The following is a 15,742-nucleotide window of genomic DNA, read 5'->3' as shown; positions in this document are numbered from 1 at the left end:
GCCAGTGACCTTCCCAGGAGCGAGGAGGTGCCCCCCCCAGGCAGCAGAGTCTGTAGCAGTCTTGTCCTTGTGGTGTTGAAGGCTATGGGGTACATTCAAGAAATCATGTGAGGAACCTAGTTTCAGGCCCAAATTCTATGTGACTTTGTGTATGGGTATTTTTCCTGAAGTCAAAGGCAACTGACACTTCAACACCTTATTTAAAAATAGAGGGGGGGTTCCCTGGTGGCGCAGTGGTTGAGAGTCCGCTTGCCGATGCAGGGGACGCAGGTTCGTGCCCCGGTCCGGGAAGATCCCACGTGCCGCGGAGCGGCTGGGCCCGTGAGCCGTGGCCGCTGAGCCTGCGCGTCCGGAGCCTGTGCTCCGCAACGGGAGAGGCCACAACAGTGAGAGGCCTGCGTACCGCAAAAAAAAAAAAAAAAAAAAAATAGAGGGAATTCCCTGGTGGTCCAGTGGCTAAGACTACGCACCCTCAATGCAGGGGGCCCGGGTTCGATCCCTGGTCAGGGATCTAAGATCCCACATGCTGCAACTAAAGATCCCCTGTGCCGCAACTAAGATCCGGTGATGGCAATTTAATGAATATATATATATAAATAGAATTATTTGTGTATCCCTGGTATTCCCTCATGGGTCTTTTCTACTTTCTCCCCTCACAGTGTTTAGTGACTTACTCTGTAAAGTTTGTAAACTCTATTGAAACAGGAGGGAAGGAGGCAGGGCACAACCTTTGAAAGAATGACATAGCCCGAGGACATGACAAACTGATTAGACCCAAATGGGTCCAAGATGGCGGACAAGTCACCTTCCACTAGACCTTGAGCCTCAGTATACGCTCACATCAGCAAGCCAAATGACACACCCACAGGAGCCAGGACAGTTCCAAGACAGACCAAAAGGATCAAAAGTGGGCAGTGGTCCAATTCCTGGAAATCCCCACCCCTTCCTAAAATAGCTGCAATACTCCTTCCACTCATTAGCCTATGAAATTACCCACTCCTATAAAAACTGACAGCCCCACACCCTGGTGCCTTTCTCACCTTCTGAGACAGCCGACACTCTGTCTGTGGAATGTGTTGCTCTCTAAATAAATCCACTTCTTACCTGTCACTTGGTCTCTCAGTGAATTCTTTCTGCGATGAGACATCAAGAACCTGAGCTTCATTTAAGTCCTGAAACCAGGTGTATGATCTCAGTTGGTTTTGGCTGAGTTCGAGTCCCAGCCGTGTGGGTTCAAGTCCCAATCAGGGTTTTGGCCGGGTTCGAGTCCCGCCTGTGTGGGTTCAAGTCCCAATCTGAGGTGCACTGTTTCACTATTACTTAACACATACTAAGTCCAGGCTCACAACGAAATAACTTTCCTTTGTATCAATTAGTAGGTTATTGTGAATTCTTATTATTTCCTGGTGGAGCCTGAAAAGTAGTTAGAACAGAGCCTCAGGATTATTCCCTTCTTGACTTTCAGGTAATGCATCCAAGAAAGAGTCATCCACTGCGTTTTTTCCCCTCATTCATCTCCCTTCATCCAAGCTGAGGAAAAGAGACAGCCACCTGGCAAAGGTCTAGTCCAAGGTGCCTTTGAAATGTTCTGCTGAAGCACCTCTGGTTCCCCAGCATTCCTGTTAGAAGATAAGCCATCTCCAGGTAAGTGATGCTGTTAATAACAATGGCAGTAGCCACTTGGGTCTTGATTCGTCCCCTGGGGAGGCGTAGGCTCCAGGGCAGGGAGCTGGGAGGCTGAGGCTAGAGATCCACCACAGCCCTCAGCCTCTTCTTTCTCCTTGAATTTCCTTTTCACTTTAATCATTCCTGGAATCATGGAGAGAAGTTGAGAGGTTTCTATAACCCAGCTCTCTGGATTTGGATAAGATTAAACCAAAGTCTTAACAGAACCATCCAGGTCTTAACATTCTCCAAAGAATAAAGATCTCGTCACCACCAGAGGGACCTGAACTCAGAAATCTGTTGCAGCGTATCAAGGCTAGTCTTACTAGTATGCAAACAATTCTGAGTGTTCCTCAAATCAACTTTCAGTCTGGCGTTTTCCATGGCTATCAGGTGGAATTTACCTCTGAATGAAGGTCCTCACCTTGCATTGAATTCTAGTGAGTTTTGTTTTGTTTTACAAAGTGACGTTTGGGGACCACTTGATTCATTGATTCCCCCGCAATGTCGACTTAAAAAATATGCACAACCTAAAAGCTGAGAGTTATATTTTATTTGGTGGGAATTCTTAGGACTTCAAGACCAGGAGGCAGCATCTCAAGCAACTCTGAGAGACTGCTCCGAGGAGGTGAGGGGGGGGCCAGGTTATGTAGGAGTTTTGAAGCAAAGGGCAGGTAGTTGGAACATCAAAAGATTATTGTTAATTAAAGAAAACCAGATATCCCATGTTAAGGAATTTAGTGCTTTTGACGCAAGAGTCTGAGCTCAGTGAAATCATTCCTTTGATGCGTACCTCAGCTATCTGGGGCCAGTATCCTGTGTTTTCACCTCCTGAGTTTCCTCAGGGCTCACGGTAAGGAGTGGCTGCAGTCTGGTGGCTGCTAGATGGCAGGTATTCTTTCCTTCCTGAGTTCCCTCAGGGCTCACTGGCTCACACTGGACGGCTGCAATCGCTGATGACTGTGACATCCTTTGTTTACTGATAGGGTAGGAAATATTCCATTTCTCAGCAGCCTTCTCTTATTCACGTTGCAGATTTTTATTTTTCTCCTTAAGGGAGGACCCCAGCCCATGGGACAGTTCTGCCTGAGAAGTGGAGAAGTAGGAATATTTTTCCCCAGTGACTAGAGCAAAGGCAGCAAAATTCCACATTTCATGGGTCCAGAGTCACAGCTACGGTTGGTGTGATTCTAGCCATTACCAAGGGTATAATCTAGACTTTGCCCAGTTCTCAGTCGCCTCCACTATACAGAGTCCTTCCACGTCCCAGGAGTCCCCAGGGAAGCCGGGACAGGCCCACAGCAGTCCCAAACCTGAGTCATCCTGTGGCCATGACAACTTCCCAGGGAAGCCCTCCAGCCAGGGCCCGCCTGCTGGACGGGCTCCTTTCAGACAGGGTCCCACAGCCCCGCGTCGCCTCTTCCAGGCACAGGTGTTTGTGTCCTGCAGCAGCACCTGCTGAGCCCCCAGCCCACCCACTGTGCCAGCCAGGGTTCTGAGCAGCCCTGCCTGCAAGGTGGATGAGCGCTGACTCTATTTTAAGGAAATGAAATGCGCCCTTGAGTCAGAGCATGTCATACAAATGACCTTTCTGTGGCAACATGATTAAAAATAGGCAGTTACAGGAAATTGTTCAACTCTTGAGACATTAATGGCCGTAGATGTAAAAAAATAGACTAACTTCCCTCATCTCCCCATTAGTGGCCTGTGTGGGCAGACAGGGCTACTTTTTGGCTGCCTTGACAGACCAAATACTGCCTGTGCGTGGGATAGGAGCATTTCTAGACTAGCCATTCCCCCAAAGTGAGGTTGTGGAATTTGTATGGTGCTTACCGACTGACTGGCTCACCCAAATGTGAGTGTGTTTCATTCTTTGGGTTTGGTGGCTGGGCTTTTGCATGAACAGCAAGGAGCAGCTGAATCTACCTTTCAGTTTGCACCCTCTAGATCAAGGGACAGCAAACTTTTTCTGTAAAGAACCAGGTAGTATATATTTTAGGCTTTGTTGACCATACATTTTCGGTAGCAACTACTCACCTCTGCTGGTATGGTGTGTGGATAAACAGCCACAGGTAGTACACAAACAAATGGGCTTGGCCATGGTTATAGTAAACCTTTATTTGCAAAAACACGTGGCAGGCTTGACTTGGGCCTGAAGGCTATAGGCTGCCCAGCCCTGCTCTGGAGTCAGAGAGGTGAGGATATTCACCCTCCTTCCCTGTTTTCAAGGGAGGCCTGAGAATTATGCGTTCATTAATTCACCCATCCATTCAGCAAATGCTTACTGAGCAGTCTGCTACCGTGCCAAGCTCCGTAACGTGAGTTGGGATGCAACAGAGAACGGCACACACCAAACTCCCTGCCTCACAGAGCTTACACTGTAGAAAAGGGGGGCATGTTCTCGGGTGTGAGGAGAGGATATTAGTGGCAGGGGAATGAGCTCAGGGAGGTAATGGGAACCAATCTTAGTGTCTCACATATAGGCGATCATAAGGACTTTGGCTTTTCCTCGGTGTGAAATGAGGAACCATTGGAGAATTTTGAACAGAGAAGTGACATGATCTAACTTATGTGTTGAAAATAAATGTAAACTGTGTCAATGGTACAGTAAAGGATGGATGCAGGGATACCCAGGAGGAGGATGTAGCAGTGCTTGAGGAGAGAGAGGGCGGTAGCATGAACTAGAGCAGTAACAGGGAAGGTAGTGAGAAGTGTTTAGATTCATGGTATATTTTGAAGGTAGAGCCAACACGACTTCCTAATGGCTGCGTGACAAGTGTGAGATAAAGGAGTCAAGAATATATTTGGCAGGGGGCTTCCCTGGTGGGGTCCAGTGGTTAAGAATCCACCTTCCAAAAAAAAAAAGAATCCACCTTCCAATGCAGGGGATGTTGGTTCGATCCCTGGTCAGGGAACTAAGATCCCACATGCCACGGAGCAGCTGAGCCCAGGTGCCACAACTAAGACCTGACACAGCCAAAAATAAATAAATTTTTTTTTTTTTAAAAAAAGAATGTATTTGGCATTTGGAGCATGGAGTTGCCACTAACTGGGATGTGGGAATGCTAAGGGTGGAAGCAGTGTTAAACACATGAACTTTGAAATTTCTCCTCGACATACAAGTGGATACATCTCAGCTTGGCATTTAGGAGAGAGGTCTGAGCTGGAGATATACATTTGGATGCTGTCAGCATAGGAAAAATGCACTGTATTTAAAGCCATGGATTACATGAGATCACCAAGGAAATGAGAATATAGAGAAAAAAGGAGAACCAAGACCCTTGGGCAGTCCAGTATTGAGAAGCTGGGGAGAGGAGGAGGAACCTTGAACTCAGGGTGCTAAGTAACCTCACCTTACTTGCCAGGAAAATATATACATGAGAACATTGCATAATAAATGAACTTAATTTTTAAAACTCTTTAATTTTTCATTCTATATCCAAGGGACAGCTATGACTCTTTTGACTTAAGGAGGTATTTAGTGGATTCAAGTAGGCTGGTGATATTAATCTTATTATGCAGAGTTTTTTCCCCTAAATAAAGAAAATAGTTTGCTTGAGACCTCCCATACCGTGTTACAGATTCACCTAATTCAGAGTTGCTTAAGGAGTCTGCTTTGCACACATACATGCCTTCCTCTGTGCTCTGTGTCCAGTGTCTAAAGGTGTGTGTGACCTGGTTTGCTTATTGCCAAATAAAGTCTAAGCCAGCTCCTGGGCTGCCCCCACATAGTAAGTAAAGCTCAGATGAAAGTGTGCACTTCAGATTGGGACTTGAACCCACGCGGCTGGGACTCAAAGCCGGCCCAAACCCACAGTCTTCCAACTGAGATCACACACCTGGTTTCTGGACTTAATGAAGCTCAGGTTCTTGATGTCTCATCGCAGAAAGAATTCACTGAGAGACCAAGTGACAGGTAAGAAGTGGATTTATTTGGAGAGAAACACATTCCGCAGACAGAATGTCGGCCGGCCGTCTCAGAAGGTGAGAAAGGCACCAGGGTGTGGGGCTGTCAGTTTTTATAGGAGTGGGTAATTTCATAGGCTAATGAGTGGAAGGAGTATTGCAGCTATTTTAGGAAGGGGTGGGGATTTCCAGGAATTGGACCACTGCCCACTTTTGATCCTTTTGGTCTGTCTTGGAACTGTCCTGGCTCCTGTGGGTGTGTCATTTGGCTTGCTGATGTGAGCGTATACTGAGGCTCAAGGTCTAGTGGAAGGTGACTTGTCCGCCATCTTGGACCCATTTGGGTCTAATCAGTTTATGTCATGTCCTCGGGCTATGTCATTCTTTCAAAGGTTGTGCCCTGCCTCCTTCCCTCCTGTTTCACAGATACTTAATTCCTATGGATCAATCTCTGCATTTTAGTTTCTGATTCTGATATTCAGAGGATGGTAGTTTGTTCAAGATCTGTGAGAATCTCAACCATCTTGTCCTTGACTTAAGTTGTAAAAATAATTTGGGGGTTTCCTATTTTGCTTTTTACTTGGAAAATTTTGGTTAACACTGTTTTTAAGATGAACAATCTTAGAGGTTTTAAAAAAATATCTGTAGACTGCATCAAATATTCCAAAGGACTTTTAAAGCAACCTTGTGAAGTCTGTTATGATTCCCATCTTATTGATGATGTGTCTGAGGTTTGGATGAGAATGTCATGCAGCAAGAGAAGGCCAGGACTCTCATTCTCAGCCCAGTGCTCTTAGCACAATGATACACCTTTTTTCTAGAAGCATCATGACAGGTCAAGAGCTCAGGCTACTGTGCTAGCCAGATCGCCATCTTAGAAAAGCACATGTCTTGGCTCTTCCAGTTTTTTGTTTTCTGTGACCCCATTTCATTTAGGACTGATACTCAGAACATTAGTTGGACCACTCTATGGCATTTAAAAGAAGGAAGGAGATAAATTGGTGTCGTTGAAGAGATACCCAAATTAAACAGTTCTTTCACAGGCATGGGTCTTTGGGCAAGTCAGGTACAAAATGTGAGAGAGCGTGAGCTCCCTTGAAAACCACAGAGATGGCAGTCACTTTTAGGGTGGGGAAGTGTGGAGTTTGCCATCCCTGTGTGCCCTGTTTACTGGCCTGGTCTCTAGGCTATCACTTAGTTTTCAAGGTGGAAATTACCCTCTTCAGCCTACTCTGTGCTAATGTAAAAAGTCAGATGATAAGCTACAGATTGAAATTCTGTATTCATGGGAAAGGCTGGGAACGTTTCACAGAGGACTGCTGGTTGCCTTGGCAACCTAACAGCCCTCTAGGACAGGAGGAGCGGACACCAAGGCCAATGTCTGTAGGAAGATGGCTTTCTGTGATTAAGCCTTCCCCGACAACATTTATGTCTGAAACACGAAAGCCCCAAGGCTATGTTCAGAGAGTCTGCCTGACAGTCAACAGGAGACCTCAACAGATCTGGTGTGATCCGCCTGAGTAGAAGAACACATATTCCTGTTTTCCCTTACACGGCTCCACCATTTGGATGACTCCAGAAGAAAAAGGCACATGGAGTCAAAGCTCTTGTCCAGTTAGCTTACTAGCTTCCTGAAAATTACAATTTAGAAAATGGGAGATGATCTTTTAAACAAACACACCAGAATTTACCTCTTCACATGATGGCTTTCCTTCAAAGGCGTGGGGTGGAGTGGGGCACGACCGTTGCCCGAAATATAAGTGGTGCTGGATGCACTCCTTTTGGCAAAGTACCTTCATGGGCATTTGCTAGACATACAAGACAGTCAGTCTGGTTAGATTTGAGGGAAGGGAGCACACTTCAAGTCTGGTAGTTTTTAACTAAAAAATGAACTATATATCGATGTGTCTCTCCCTAGTGGCCAGCACATACTGGTAGTTCATGAAATGTTTGATGAATGTTCAGTTAACCATCCACCTCCATCACTGGATTTCCCCCAAATCAAATCCACCTTTAAAGACTCACCAGCACCAGTAAGTCAAAAGGATATTCAGTAGAGTCTAGCTGGATTTCCAAAAGGGCACCCTAGAAAGCTGTAAGCAAGGATGGCAGCACTGGGTCAGTTACATGGTATCCCAATGGGACCACTTTGAAGGAGACAGTATTCAGTTGGTGTCCACTTTGAAGGGGGCAATATTCACTACTTGTGGTGGGGTTTTTTTTAATTGAAATATAGTTGATTTACAATGTTGTGTTAATTTCTGCTGTACAGCAAAGTGATTCAGATACACACACACACACACACACACACACACACACACATATATATATATATTCTTTTCCATTATGGTTTATCACAGGATATTGAATGTAGTTCCCTGTGCTGTACAGTAGGGCCTCGTTGTTTATCCATTCTATATATAATAGTTTACATTGTTGCAGTGGTTTTAAATCATGGCCACAACTTCTTTGATACTTTTCCCATGAAAGATGGGGTTTGTGTCCCATGCCTTGAAAGTGAGTAGTCTCGTGACTTCTTTGACCAATAGAATTCAATGAAAGTGATACTATGTGACTACCAAGGCCACATCCTAAAAGGGCATGCTGTTTGTGCCTTGTTGACTGGATACGCATTTTTAGAGCCTTGAGCTGCCATGTAAGAAGCATGATTACCCTGGTTCCACCATGCTGTGAGGAAGGCCAACACACAAGGAGAGGTCAAGTGTAGATGCACTAGTCAACAGCCCAGCCTTTGAGGCATTCCAGCTCAGGCATCGGACATATGAATAAAGACATTTCAGATGATTTTAGTGCCCAGCTGTTCAAGTGGTTCCAGCTATCTGAGTCTCCCCGACTGAGGCCTGAGACCTTGTGGAGCAGAGACAGGCAATCTCTGCCATACTCTGTCTAAATTCCAGACCCCCCAAATTTGTGAACATTACAAAATAGTGTGCTGCTAAATTTAAAATAGTTGTAAAACAGTAGGTAAGTTGAGCACTTAGTATGACAAGTACTAGATAGCTATTAAAGTAAGTCTTGTTATTTCAAAATCATACCTCTCCTATCTGCTGCAGATAAACCAAACAAAGATTGTAAAAAACAGGGCACTCAATTTACCATGATTGCACCAAATGGTAATCTGAGTTTTAGATATCATCGTACCAGTGTCTCCTGTTAAGGCTGCCATGAGTGAGGGGTGGGTCTTTCTGGGCCTTTGTTTCTTTATCTATAAGATGAGCAATAGGTAATCCCTAACGATTTCATGATTCTAAGGTGTCAGGCATGAACTGGGTGCAAAAAGTATTATTCCCACACCAAGTTTTTTTTTTTAAACAACAGAATGATATTTTTAAAAATTTATTTATTTATCTATTTATGGCTATGTTGGGTCTTCGCTTCTGTGCGAGGGCTTTCTCCAGCTGTAGCAAGCGCGGGCCACTCTTCATCGCGGTGCGCGGACCTCTCACTATTGCGGCCTCTCTTGCTGCGGAGCACAGGCTCCAGACGCACAGGCTCAGTAATTGTGACTCACGGGCCCAGCCGCTTCGCGGCATGTGGGATCTTCCCAGACCAGGGCTCGAACCCGTGTCCCCTGCATTGGCAGGCAGACTCTCAACCACTGCGCCACCAGGGAAACCCTCCCCCACACCAAGTTTGATAGCAGCATTATTCACACTAGCCAAACAAAATAAGATAAACAAAATGTGATATAGACATACAACAGAATAGTATTCGGCCCGAAAAAGGAATGAAGTACTGACACATGCTACAGCACGGATGAATCTTGAAAACATCCTGAGTGAAATAAGCCAGACACAAAAAGAAAAATATATGACTCCAACTGAATGGGGTACCTAGAATAGGCAAACTCATAGACACAGCGAGTGGAATGGAGGTTATGAGGGGCTGAGAGAAGGCACAGGGGAGTTAGTGTTTATTGGGTACAGAGTTTCAGCATGAGAGGGTGAAACAGTTCTGCACATGGATAGCAGTGATGGTTGAGCAACACTGTGCATGGATTTATGCCACTGAATTATACACTTAAAAATGGTTGAGGGCTTCCCTGGTGGCGCGGTGGTTAAGAATCCGTCTGCCAACGCAGGGGCACAGGTTCGAGCCCTCGTCTGGGAAGATCCCACGTGCCGCAGAGCAACTAAGACCGTGCGCCACAACTACTGAGCCTGCGCTCTAGAACCTGTGTGCCACAACTACTGAGCCCACATGCCACAGCTGCTGAAGCCCACGCACCTAGAGCCCATGCTCCGCAACAAGAGAAGGCACCGCAGTGACAAGCCCGCGCACCGTAGCAAATAGTAGCTCCCGCTCACCACAACTAGAGAAAGCCCATGTGCAGCAACGAAGACCCAACGCAGCCGAAAATAAATAAATAAAATAAATACATTTTTTAAAATAATAAAATAAAAATGGTGAAAATGCTGACTTTTATGGCATGTATATTTTACCACAATAAAAGCAATTTTTAAAAAAAGTTTTATTCCCATAAGCTTTGGCACTGGAGCCCTAGGCCTCTCATTGCTGTGAGGAATGAGGATGTGTACCCTTGCTCACCTTCACGCAGTCACCTACGGGGGGCTGGAAATGTCCTCAGCCTTCTCAGTGGTCCCAAGAGACAACCCAGTCATCCATCAACAGAGATTTCCGGATGCTGAAAAGAGCCTCCAAAACTAGGTGGCTCAACCCCCTCACTTTGCAAGTGAGGAAAGAGGAAGGATAACCTGTGGGGAAACAAGTAATCCAGCTAGATACCTTCAAGTTATAAACAAACCAAATTTGGCCTTCTTCTTTCTAGGGTAATAGTCTACTTTCCCCTAAAAGTCCTGTTTAACTTGCGTGTCATTTTTGTGTTCATCTCTAGGCCAAGGAAGTTATAAAACCCAGAATAGGACTCTAGTGAGATTATTCTGTTGAAGCTCTAATTTGAAATCTCCTTCTCAACATATTCATCCAGGCAGCCACTACGAATTCATTCGAGTTGGCATGAAAGATGGAGTCTCTTTGCTGTTCCTGTTACAAGGTGCCTTATTGTGACACGGTGGCAGGGGCACTGAACTTGAAGTCCAATGACCTGAATTTAAATCTAGGCTCTGCCATGACCTGGGGAAATCATTAAACCTCTCTGTTCTTCAATTTGCTTCATCCGTAGATAAAGAAATTGGAGGAGATAAACGCTAAAATGCCCACTATCTTCTATGACTCTGTCATTCTCTGATTATATATTTATGTTTGCTTGTGCTTTGAACATAAGGAAGTGACCTAAATACTTGAAAAGTTATGCATTGATCACTTCTACTGTGTTTTCCACACTTAGACAGAATTTGCCTTGGAGGGTGGGTGGTCTCATTGTAGCGGATGCTTCATTGCGTTGCTCAGATCTTCACTCCAGAGTGAAGGACTTGCTCCTCCAGCTGCTGGGGTGTTGCGTGCAGACAGCTCTCCAGTGTCAGCCCCTCTCAGAGGCTTGCTCTTGGCTGAAGAGCCCCACTTTGCCTGAGGCATCCTGCCTTCCCCGGTGCAGCCTGTATCCGTTGACCGACCCGTGTGGGGTACAAAGGTCTAGGCTCTCTACCCCAACTCAGGATCCTTGTGGGCTTGGCTGAGGCCTTTGAAGAGACTACATCACAATCCAGCGTCTCCCTGTGTCCAGACTCGCTTCCTTGTCTTCCCTCACCTGAGCTGATTCTGAGAGCAGCCCCCAATCAAAGGCCTGCCCGCTAATCTCCATTCCGACTCTGTCTCCCAGGTAGCCAACCCGCTCATTCACTTAACCCTCCCAAGGACATTGTGAGGTTGATACAAATATTAGGGAACTTGTGGAGTAAGTTTCCACAGTAACCTTTCTAGGAAAGGATAGAGCCAGGATTTAAACCCAGGCTTCCTGGCTCCATCATCCCTGTTCTAAGCTACTATAATATTTTGCCCCCTTGATTTCTCGTTCATTGCTTAGATTTTATACAAGTTTCCTCAAGTGTACATTTAAGAATCACTGCTTAACTACACACATATTTTCCAAGTATTGCATATGTTTTCATGTTAGTTTACAAAAGTGAATGGAAGTTTTAAAATAGACCCCCAGGGCTTCCCTGATGGCACAGTGGTTAAGAATCTGCCTGCCAATGCAGGGGACACGGGTTCGAGCCCTGGTCCAGGAAGATCCTACATGCCACGGAGCAACTAAGCCCGTGCGCCACAACTACTGAGCTCATGTGCCACAACTACTGAAGCCCGCGTGCCTAAAGCTCATGCTCTACAACAAAGAGAAGCCACCTCAATGAGAAGCCTGTGCACCGCAACAAAGAGTAGCCCCCGCTCACCGCAGCTAGAGAAAGCCCGCGTGCAGCAATGAAGACCCAACGGGGCCAAAATTAAAATAAATTAAATTAATTAATTTTTTAAAAAGATAAATAAAATAGACCCCCCAAAGTGACTTTGAAAATAAGTTACCTTACATACACACACAACTATATGTAAAATAGACAAACAACAAGGACCTACTGTATAGCAGAGGGAACTATAGCTCAATATTTTGTAATAACCTATATGAGAAAAGAATCTGAAAAAGAATATATATATGTATAACATATATATATATATATCTGAATCACTTTGATCACTTTGCTGAAACTAACACAACATTGTAAATCAACTATATGTCAATTAAAAAATAAATTAATTTAAAAAAAATAGAATTCCTAGAGTTAGGAACCTAGGAAAAAATCCAGCCGGCCTACATCCAGCCCCCGCAACAGTTCTTCTGAAGACAGCAGTGAGGACAAGGAAGGAATCCCGTTGACATCCTGCAGGTGGAGAGAACTGAAGAAAGAGAGTCCCCCAGGGCAGCCCCTGTGCGATGATGCAGACAAGAGAGGTCCCTCTTCACACACCTAGATTATGATTCATGGTTCCTACCTGTGCTGGGGCACTGCCAAGCCTGGGACCACGAGTGATCCCAGGTGAGCCCTGTGCTGCCTGGACCCTCTCTCCCACCATGTCTACCCACACTGATGGTCTACGCCACTTTCAGCGACCATCAGCTGCAGATAGGGGTTTTCTGTTCGGAGAGGGGATAAACCTGATTATCCCCATACACCAGGGGAGCCCATCAGAGTGGCTGTGTAGCCTGACGTCTGGGGTAGTGACAGTAGACAAGGTTCTGGCCTCAGCTCTGCTCCAACCACACTCAGCAGTTTTAGAGCAGCTGCAGACCTCATCCTGCCTCCGTTTTCTCATCAGTCAAATGAGAATAATAATATTTGTTCTTCCTTCATAGAAAGCAATTGTGAAAAACAAACGTGACAATCGCCTAGCATTGCTTGGAGGTTACAAGTAGAGTTTCCAAAACCCATTGTTATGTCCACTGGAAATAGAAGTGGAGAATCAAGATTACTGTTTGTTAATTCTGAATTTAAAAAATATTTCATGGGGCTTCCCTGGTGGCGCAGTGGTTGAGAGTCCGCCTGCCGATGCAGGGGACACGGGTTCGCGCCCCGGTCTGGGAAGATCCCACGTGCCGCAGAGCGGCTGGGCCCGTGAGCCATGGCCGCTGAGCCTGAGAGGCCCGCGTACCGCAAAAAAAATAAATAAATAATTTAAAAATTTCATATCCTTTCCTTTCTTCCCACAGATGATTCAGAGCTTACCCATATTGCTAAATGGCTTCACATTTTTCTTTCTTGTGTGAGGTCTTGTTGTGGATCTATGTTAGCTTAATAGTTATCTAATCCCTGGTCTAAAGGTCTCAGATTGGAGGTCAATGGAATACATTCAGCTTTGCAGACAGAGTGGATTTTGACTCCCATAATGTTGTGGTTGTTTTTTAAACTTGAATTAGCTGACACAAAAATCCAGATTTCCAGCTTTGTTAAAAAATATCAGAAGATCTGACCTCTTTCCCACTTTGCAATGATAGGCTGGTACAGAATAGCAGCTGCCCAGCCTTAGGCAGGGCATGTGAGCTCTGGTCCGCCACAGTCTCCACTGTTCCCTATTGCAGCCCTTTCACTGGGGCCTAGTGTCAGCTGCAGTTCATCATCGCACTTACAAATCCATTCTGCTCCTTAAATTTGCCTGGCCCCCAAAGTCTTTTGAACCTGTCATCTCTTATTCTCAAAAATGCCACCTTTAAGTCCCGGCCAGTGGCCCCAAAGCGCACTTGTTTTAGGTGGTGTGGATTTGTGGTAACCCTGGTGCTGTTAACTGTTCAGGTTGGTTTAGCAACTGGGATTTGTGAGCCTAGAGGATTGATAGGCTATTTGCAGCCTGTACAACTCAGCTTTGAGACATCCTCAGTTATACTCGGATACACTGGTCATTTCTGTTGGTTGATCGTGCCCTAAAGCATTCTTTATAGCCTTCCCCTGAATGTCTTTGAGACCAATGCCATCTTAGGATAGTCTCTAAAGTCTTGGTCTGTTTCCTCATTCCTATGGCTATGGGTTATAATTAACACCCTCATCTTATATCATATCACTGTCTCATTTCTTTCTTCTACAGTCTATCTCCTTTACTGGAGCACAGTTAATCTTCCAACAGAACATATATAGTCAGCTCTCTCCTCCACTTATAAACCCCTACTGGTTCCTGCTTCCTAAAGGATAAAGTCTGAGCTTCTTATAAAAGGCCCTCCCCTATCTAACCCCAAACCGCTGCTCTGACCCCACCGCCCACCACATGCTGGACTCCTCCCACTTCTCCACAAGAGCCCTGGTCTTTCTCAGCAGGCCAGCCTCTGCATTGTCAATTCCCTCAGCCTGCACTACGGTCAGCCACCCTTCTCAGGTCTTGGAATTTCAAAGACCAGTACATTTTTTTTTAATGTGTGTTATTTTTATTGGGCCAAATAAGAGATGCTTGAAATCATAATGATATAATTTGCTACCATCTTGATTTCATAAGAAAGAGAAAAACTGCAACACTCCAAAAGTAGGAAGAAACCTCATCTCAAACTAAAATTTCTTTAAATTGAATAAATCTAAATTTTGAAATACTTACTACCTTGCCCTTATTTTTCTCATTTTCCCCAGGCCAGTGAAAAAATTAATCACCAGCATCTGTCCTGGGCTTGCTTTTGAGACCCACTTCCCTACCCATCTTCTTCTTTCTAGAAAATTCCCACCCACCCTACAAGATCAAGTTTGAATGCTGCTTCTTGAGTCTTTCCTGACTCCCCAGGTCAGAGGTAGGCCCTGTCCCCTTGTTTATATCTTTGTTACAGTGTAAAATACATGGATTTTTTTTTTTTTTTTTTTTTTTTTTTTTTTGCGGTACGCAGGCCTCTCACTGTTGTGGCCTCTCCCGTTGTGGAGCACAGGCTCCAGACGCGCAGGCTCAGCGGCCATGGCTCACGGGCCCAGCCGCTCCGTGGCACGTGGGATCTTCCCGGACTGGGGCACGAACCCGCGTCCCCTGCATCGGCAGGCGGACTCTCAGCCAGTGCGCCGCCAGGGAAGCCCTACATGGATTTTTAATGGAAGTTTCTTGGGCCTGTGGAAGAGAGAGTAATACCACAGATCACTAAAGCCCCTTAAAAACCTTCTGAGAATCCTATGCTTCTCGGAACAGAAAACCCCTATCTGCAGCTGATGGTCGCTGAAAGTGGCGTAGACCATCGGTGTGGGTAGACGTGGTGGGAGAGAGGATCCAGGCAGCACAGGGCTCACCTGGGATCACTCATGGTCCCAGGCTTGGCAGTGCCCCAGCACAGGTGGGAACTGCGAACCATAAAAGCCATACCGTCTTCTCCCGAATTTCCATTCCCTATGGCAGCTGTGCCCCCCGCAGTCTCTCTTCTTTTTTTTAATAATTTGCTAAAAATAATTTTTAATTGAGGTGTGATTGACATATAACATTACATTAATTTTAGTGCACAACATGATGATTCAATATTTATATATATTGTGAAATGACCACCACAAGGTCTCCTTAATATCCATCACCATACATAGGTATAATTTTTTTTCCTGTGATGAGAACTTTTAAGATGTACTACTAGCAACTTCCAAATGTGCACTACATATTATTAACTATAGTGGCCAAGCCGTACCTTATATCCCTGCTTCTTATTTATTTTATAACTGGAAGTTTGTACTTCTGACAATTTTCATCCAATTCCCCCAACCCCTCCTCTGGCAACCATCAGTCTATTCTCTGCATC

At 45.4% G+C, this 15,742-nt stretch overlaps 1 long non-coding RNA gene across 1 annotated transcript in view; it reads left to right on the top strand.

Annotated features, from left to right (window-relative positions):
* LOC136793312 (uncharacterized) overlaps positions 1–1,644 on the top strand; it is a 115,777-nt gene extending 114,133 nt beyond the window's left edge. The window contains exon 3 of the long non-coding RNA XR_010838446.1: positions 1,466–1,644. This is a non-coding gene — a long non-coding RNA (uncharacterized lncRNA). The remainder of the gene's footprint in view (positions 1–1,465) is intronic.
* The last annotated feature ends 14,098 nt before the right edge of the window (positions 1,645–15,742 follow it).

This window comes from Kogia breviceps, chromosome 20, assembly GCF_026419965.1.
Source record: "Kogia breviceps isolate mKogBre1 chromosome 20, mKogBre1 haplotype 1, whole genome shotgun sequence".
Classification (NCBI taxonomy): Eukaryota; Metazoa; Chordata; class Mammalia; order Artiodactyla; family Physeteridae; genus Kogia; species Kogia breviceps.
Note: the sequence above shows the minus strand (reverse complement) of the source record. Positions and strands in the feature narration are given on the sequence as shown.